Source organism: Macaca mulatta, chromosome 18 (assembly GCF_049350105.2).
Source record: "Macaca mulatta isolate MMU2019108-1 chromosome 18, T2T-MMU8v2.0, whole genome shotgun sequence".
NCBI classification, from domain to species: Eukaryota; Metazoa; Chordata; class Mammalia; order Primates; family Cercopithecidae; genus Macaca; species Macaca mulatta.
The window spans coordinates 16801869-16810203 of NC_133423.1; the positions used below are offsets into that span (position 1 = coordinate 16801869).

Sequence of the window (8335 nt, forward strand, 5' to 3'; positions counted from 1 at the left end):
TATTAAGTTTAGAAAGCTAGGCATAGAAAGACAAATACTCATGTCCTCACTCACATGTGGGAGCTAAAAAAGTTGATTTCATGGAGGTAGAGAGTAGAATGATAGATACCAGAGGCAGAAGAGTATGTGAGTGGGAGAGGGGATGAAGAGAGGTTGGTTAATGGGTGCAAACATACAGTTAGATAGAAGATATAACTTCTAATGTTTGACAGTGAACTAGAATGACTAGAAATGACAATAATATACGGCATATAACAAAGTAGCTACAAGAGAGGACTTGAAATGTTCCCAAGTGATAGAAATGATAAGTCTTCAAGATGATGGATATCCCAAATACCCTGACTTGATCATTACACATTTTATGCATGTAACAAAATATCACATTACTCCATAAATAAGTAAAATATTATGGATCAATAACAAATAATGTATTTGTGAAACTAACTTCTTTAAAAAATAAAACTGAATCCCTACATTACACATATAAAAAAATTGATTAAAAACTAAATGTGTAAGAGGAAAAAAACTTTATATTAAAGTTAATAGAAATACAGGATTTATATGCATATATATACATATTTATAAAGCATGACTTGGTAAAACTTCAAAAGTAAAAATAATAAGGCATATGCATGATAAATTTGATTGTATCAAAATTAAAGATTTCTATTCAAAGACATATAATATGGATGGTTCTTATAGCGAAAAAAATGAGAGAAGAGTCTTATATGTCTTGGCAAAAAAGTGAATAATATTCAGAAAATACCATGTATAAATGTATAGACATTGTTAATTGATAGGAAAATGACAGTAACTGCAATAGAAAAATGGGCAAAGGGTCTGAATAAGAAACTCCAAACTTAGGAAGTATAGTCAGCTCTCTGTATCTATGGGTTTTGTTTTGTATTTTTTTGGGGGGGGGTCTACAGTAATTTTATTGTAACAGAGAAACCAGGCCTCAATAAGTCTACATGGTTAGAGCAGATGGTGGTTCTTTCCGGTAGGTGAAGCCTGAGCCCAGCTAGCAGCACACAAAGCCTAGAATATCCTCTTTCCTGGTACCACCCTGCACCACTGGACTCACGGTGTGAGATGAGTGACTGTATAGCGCATTCAACAAAGGGAGGAGGTCCAACTGGGCAGAGACAACATCCCAACCAGAGAAACTTGCACAATCATTCAAGAGGATGCCTAGATAAAGTACAGTTTCCTACTGTCCACTATTCTTTGCTGAGAAAGGTGAAGGTATGGCATCAGCAGAAAATTATGTTCTTCATTCTTAAATAAATCTCAATAGGATGGAGTTGATGGTCAGTCAAGCAGTAGAATGGGATGAAAATCTGCAGTAGTTAAAAATGTTTGTACGTAAGGAAAAGAACAGCAATGACAAGGCTCTCTTTTTTTTTTTGAAAAGAGAAGGCTCTCTTTTTCTTACATAAGACAGGAAATTGCATTATTTTCCTTGCTGGAGTGGCAGCAGCCTCATTGGTTTTCATAAAACATCATTTCTGCAGTGCAGCCTGTTGATAAGGTTGCTCCAAGATGGGAGGACAGACACAAGGCCGACTGTTCATGACAGAACTAGGTCTTCTCTCAAAGCCTCTAACGTGTGCTATTTCTCACAAGGAACCTGACACTTCAGTTAAAACTTCTGAAATATTGCAATGGTATAATTGACAGGTTTTTTGGTGCAATGACTTTCTTGCACATGTAAACTCTTTGAAAAAAGTTGGAGATAAAAGGACAGGGGAGAGAGTTTGGTTTAATGTTCCAGACGCCAGCCACGGATGCCTCTGCCCTGTGTCACTACATGTTCTTTTCTGAGAAACATTCAAATGCTGAGTGTTACACACTGTGGTTGAAAGAAATGATCCACTCAGCACCATCCACCTTCTCTCATCGTCTGTGTGAAGCTCTCAATAGCAGAGGCTGAGGACAGAAAGGTTGTCTCTGTTTCCCTGCACCAGGGACATTACTTGGTGACCTGATGAATGGCATGGGCAAGGTAGCCCACGTTGCCGGAGGTGACCCCTGCCACAGAGATGCGGCCATCCTTGGTCATGTAGATGGAGAACTCCTTGGTCAGTTGCTCCACCTGTTCAGGCTTTAACCCTGTGAAACAGAACATACCAATTTGGTCAGTGATGTGTTGCCCGTTGTGGGTGGAACCCTCCTTCTTGAGGTTGGAGACCAGTTGAGTCCACATGCCAATGATGCGGTCGGCCATGCCTTTCACTTCTTGCAACCATTGTTTTCACAAATCTGGGGTGTTCAGAATGGCAGCAGCAATCCGGGCCCCATTGAGGGGAGGGTTGGAATAGGTGGGATGGATCAAGATCTTCAACTGTGACTCTACCCTTTTGGCTTTATCCGCATCTTTGCAGACCATAGTGAAGGCTCCTACACGCTCACCATATAAGCCCATGTTCTTGGCATATGATTGGCAGAGACAAACATTAATGCCCTGTTCGATGAAGTGGCGCACAGCCCAGGCATCCTTATCACCATCACCACTGGCAAAGCCTTGGTAGGCCATGTCAAAGAGCGCAAAGAGATTCCTTTTCTTCGCCACTGTTGCTCTTTCCTTCCACCGTTCCGGACGCGGGTCCACTCCCGTGGGATTGTGGGCACAGGGATGCAGAAGAAGAACAATCTGCTCTGGTATTTTTGAAATATCCTCCACAGCGCCTGTGAAGTCAAAATCGCAAGTCTTGGGGTCACAATACCGATAACCTCGTAGCTGCATGCCAGCATCCCTGAAGATGGGTGTGTGGTTTTCCCAGCTTGGTTTGGGCTGAAAAACATCTCGGCTGAACTTAAAAAATTTCTGCAGAAAACTGGCTCCGATCCTTAAGGCTCCAGCTCCAGAAATGGTCTGCACAGTGACAAACCAGCCACTCTTCCAGACTTCGCTCTTCTCACCCAGGGCTAGTTTTGCAGATGCCTTGCAAAATTCAGCCAGTCCCTCAACGGGCAGGTATTCCTTGTCCACATTCTTTGCGGCAATCTGGGCCTCTGCCTTGTGGACGATAGGCAGCACCTAAGGCTTTCCGTTATCATCCCGGTAGGCACCAACTCCCAGATTCATCTTTTTGCTATTGGTGTCCCTCTTAAAGGCTTCAGTGACACCCAGAATGGGATCTGGAGGTCCCATTTCCACATGGGTCCACCAGGAGCTGGCTCTGGCAGAGGCCGCGGCGGCGAGGCCCGGGTGGAAGGCGGCGACGATCCCGGAGAGGACGCGGCCGGAGTGCAGCAGAGCCACGGTGGACGGTAGGAGGGCAGTGGGCCGCCGCAGGACGCAACAGAGGGCGAGCGGACACACACACAGGGAGCCGGCTCCTGTTTGTGGGTTTTATATTAGTGTATTCAACCAACTGAGGATGGAAAATATTCACATATAAAAACGAATGGTTGTGTCTGTACTAAACATGCACAGACTTTTCTTCTTGTCATCATTCCCTAAACAATACAGTACAATCAATATTTACATAGAGTTTACATTGTCTTAGGTATTATATGTAATCTAGGGATAATTTAAATCATATGGGAGCATGTGCATATGTTATATGCAAATACTACACCATTTTATATCAGGGACTTGAGCATCTGCATATTTTGGTATTTGCGGAAGGTCCTGGATCCAATCTCCCATGGACACCAAAAGACTAACTGTACATAAATACATAAAGACACACTCAAACTTGCTAGAAATCAGAGACATGCAAATCAAAGCAAAGCAACATCACTTGACACCTATTGGATTAACAAAAATTGGAAAGATGGATAACTGATGGGGTGTGGAGACCTGGAATTGTAAACTGCAGCAGCCCCTGTGGAGAGCATCTGGTACATTTAACTAAATTTTGTATAATCCCACCTGCAGTGTGATTCAGCAGTTCCACTACTAGTTAGATATGCCAATAAATTTCTCATGCAGACTTTTTTTTTTTTTTTTTTTTTTTTGAGACGGAGTCTCACTCTGTTGCCAGGCTGGAGTGTGGCGCGATCTCGGGTCACTGCAACCTCCCACTCCCTGGTTCAAGCTATTCTCCTGCCTCAGCCTCCCAAGTAGCTGGGATTACAGGCAGGTGCCAACATGACCAGCTAATTTTTTTTGTATTTTACTAGAGACGGGGTTTCACCATGTTGGCCAGGATGGTGTTGATCTCCTGACTTCCTGACCCGCCTGCCTCGGCCTCCTAAAGTGCTGGGGTTACAGGCGTGAGCCACTGCGCCCGGCTCTCATGCAGACTTCTAAGAGGAGAGGTGTAACATTTATTACAGCATTATTTGGGGAAGACTGGCGTTGAAGGTGAGGTTTGGCAAGTTCATTGCAAGGAGAATGGATAGATAAAGGTTGATGGATGCCCTTCATATGGTACTACAGAGTAAAAGGAAGCAACGGACTAGATGTACATATAGTCACATGGATGAATCTTATAAACATAATGCCAAGTAACAATATTTTTAAAAACATATTATCTTATCTGTAAACTAATAGCATTTACATAAGTTGAAAATGTACACACATAAAAAATATATGCCTTTTCCAAAAGCACTTATAAAGAAAAAGACATGAGAATAGATGCTTATGTTGAGAAGGAAGAATACAAAATGGGTACTGGTGATTAAATGGAATGAATTAAAAGTATTGATTGAATGAATGAAGAGCAGGGATTTTACTGGATGAATGATGATTCAGGTTCCATTAACGTACCTTCTGCATTTGAGCACAGAAAATAGGAACAGAAAATTTGAATGGCAAACAAGGAATTATGTGAGCTCTTCCTCCAAAATTTACATCATATAAGTTGAAAAATGGGTGAAGCATAAGCCGGGAGCATTTTTGCAATGCTTAAAGTCCTAATTCATAATTTTGAATTGTGTTTTTCTTAAATGACTCCTTAAACATAAGATTGTATTTTAGCAAAGTCAATAATGTTTTCATATTCCTATCAATATGATCTACAAAGGCAAAAACAATTTTTAAAGATTAATTTCTCATCTTACTTTAATTCCTAAACTAGATTTTCAGTGGATACTGTCTTTCCATAACATTAATTGCTACAAGAGAATATAGAAATTTCCCCATAAATAAATAAATCAAAAATTATTCTTGACTTCAGATATTTTTACAGACTTTTGACCAGTTTGTTCTATTTTATATAAATTCACTTCTTACACAAATTTGTACCTAAAAGAAAAAATATGAAATTCTCCATATTTGACACTGATCCCTTCTGGTTGATTTTTTTATTTCTTGAAGGAACTAGCAATGGTGCCATGCAATCATAGCTCACTGCAGCCTCAAATTCCTGGGCCAAGCCATCCTCCTACTTCAGCCTCCTAAATATCTGGGACTACAGTTGTGTACCACCATACCTGACATATATATATACACATATATACACACACACACACATATATACACACACACACTCACATATATATGTATATGTATATTTGTACAGACAAGATTTGGCTATGTTGTCTGGGCTCATCTCAAATTCCTGGCATCAAGCAAACCCCCCACCTCAGCTTCCCAAATTGCTGAGATTAGAGGTACCAGCCACAACTCTTGGCTTTGAGCACACTTATTTATTTAAAGGTAATCTTTCTCTTGAAAATATTTGATTTCAAACAAGTCAATTTCCTGATTTTTTTTCCAGGAATTTATTTTTCACTGTTTCATTTATGTTTAATGCTGTTTTAAAAATTCTAGTTATTTTCAGCTATTCTTATGAAAGATGAATAGCCACAGGGGTTCACCAAAAAGAAATGGAATGACATTTATCAAAGATAATCACATTCATTAAAATTGGAGATACTGGTTTTACAAAGGATGATGACTTCAGTCCTTAAACATGACTATTTTTAATACTGAGATTTAGGCATTAGAATACAGGGAAAAAACATTTGTCAAAGAGTTTTGAAACTGCAATAATTCTGCTTTCTTCAATGAATATCTTGACAGAATCCTCTGGGAACAAAATGTCTAAGAGCACAGATTCTATGACAAGGACAAATTCTCACACATACTCTGATTATTCTAACAAAATAATCACAGAGAGAAGAAAAAGAAAGAAATATCTATTTCTTCCAAGCAGTTCAGATCTATCTTCCATGATGCTGACTACCATTGTGGGGAGGGGGCCAGAGTGAGGTTGTTTAACCAAGTTTGATAATGAAGCAGTTATCACTACATAAAGTGTAAAATAATATATAAAATATTAGAATTCAGATTCTAAAGGTAAATCAAATATGCATTGCCTGATTATATAACGAGAACTTTTCCCTCCCTCTTTCTCTCCCTACCTGCCCCTTTTCCTTTCTTCCTTTTCTTTATAACACTTGCAGAATGATACCGTAGGGAAAGACCAAAATATTATCCCTAGATGAATGTGAACATATTGTATGACTGTGAGGAAGTCACCAACCTTTATGGATTTAAAGAACACAGTTTTGGTATATAGTGAAATGACAAAATTGGACTAAAATTTCTTCTAAATAGGCAATGGGTACTTTCGTCACCCTTTGGAATCTGAAATACAAAATAAAAAGGAGGAAGACTTAGCCAAAGCAATCAGGCAAGAGAAAGAAATAAAAGGCATTCAAATAGAAAAAAAAAAAAAAAAGGAAGCCAAATTATTTCTATTCAAAGATGATATTATTCTATACCTAGAAAACCCCAAAGACTCTGCCAAATGTCTCCTGGATCTAAACTTCAGTAAAGTTTCAGGATACAAAATCAATGAACAAAAATCAGTAGTATTTCTATACAACAATAACATTCAAGCTGAGAATAAAATCAAGAATGCAATACCATTAAAAGAGCTGCAAAAAAAAAAAAAAAAAAGAAAAAGAAAAAAGAAATACCTAGGAATACATCTAACCAAGGAGGTGAAACATCTCTACAACTTTTTTAGCTCCCACATGTGAGTGAGAACGTGAGTCATTTTCTTTCTATGCCTGGCTTCTTAAACTTAATACTTAACATAATGACTTCTAGTTCCATCCATGTTGCTGCAGATGACATGATTTTATTTTTCTTATGTCTGAATAGTATTCCATTGTGTGTGTATATATATATATGTGTGTGTGTGTGTATATATATATATATATACACCACATTTTCTTCATCCATCCATGCTGAACATTTAGTTTGGTTTCATATTCTTCACACATGAAGGAGAACTGACGTCTTTGCCAAACAAACAAGCTGAGGGAATCCATCGCCACTAAATTGGCACTACAAAAACTCTTTAGTCCTATGACTGGAAGCAAAAGAATAACATGTACCATCATTAAAAATATATATATATATAAACCACTGCTGGAGCAAACACACAAACAAAGAAGAGATAAAACACAAATATTACCATGACAAAAAAAAAAAAAAAACACCAAACAACAATGACAAACAATAAGAGAGAAAGAAACCAAAAATAAGTATAGAACCAGAAATCAATTAATAAAGTGAGAGGAATATGCCCTCACATATAAATAATAACCTTGAATGTAAATAAATTAAAAAGTCAAAAAACAATAGATACTGGTGAGGCTGCAGAGGAAAAGGGAAAAAGGAAGGCTTATACACCATTGATGGGAATGTAAATTAGTTTAGCCATTGTGGAAAGCAGTTTAGAGATTTCTCACAGGAGTTAGAACTATTATTCAAACCAGAAATCCCATTACTGGGTATATGTTTAAAAGAAAATAAATTTTCTGTCATAAAGACAAACATGCACCTGTATGTTCATTGCAGCACTATTCACAATAGCAAAGACAGGGAATCAACCCAGGTGCCCATCAGTTGTGGATTGGATAAAGAAAATGTGGTGTGTATATATCATGGAATACTACACATCCATAAAAGAATGAGATCATATCTTTTGCAGTCACTTGGATGCAGCTGGAGGCCATTATCCTAAGCAAATTAACAGAGGAACAGAAAACCAAATACCACATGTTCTTACTTGTAAGTGGGAGCTAAACATTGGGTACTCATAGACATAAAGATAGCAGCAATAGACACTGAACTACTAGATGGGGAAGAGAGGGCTGAAAAACAATCTACTGGGTACTATGCTCAGTACCTGGGTGATAAAATCAATTGTACTCCAAGTCTCAGCATCACACAATATACTCATGTAATGACTCTGCACATGTACACCTAAAATCTAAAATAAAAGTTGAAATTATTTTTAAAAATTTAAATTAAAATAATAAAACAAAATAAAAATAATCATTTTCACTTCTAGTTCCTCCATTAACTTTTTGTATTTAAGAACTGATTGCTTATGGTTGGGCATGGTAGCTCACACCTGTGATC

At 38.2% G+C, this 8335-nt stretch overlaps 1 pseudogene; it reads right to left on the bottom strand.

Moving 5' to 3' along the window:
- Positions 1–1711: 1711 nt before the first annotated feature.
- On the bottom strand, positions 1712–7236 carry LOC708562 (aspartate aminotransferase, mitochondrial pseudogene; annotated as a pseudogene).
- Between the last annotated feature and the right edge of the window lie 1099 nt (positions 7237–8335).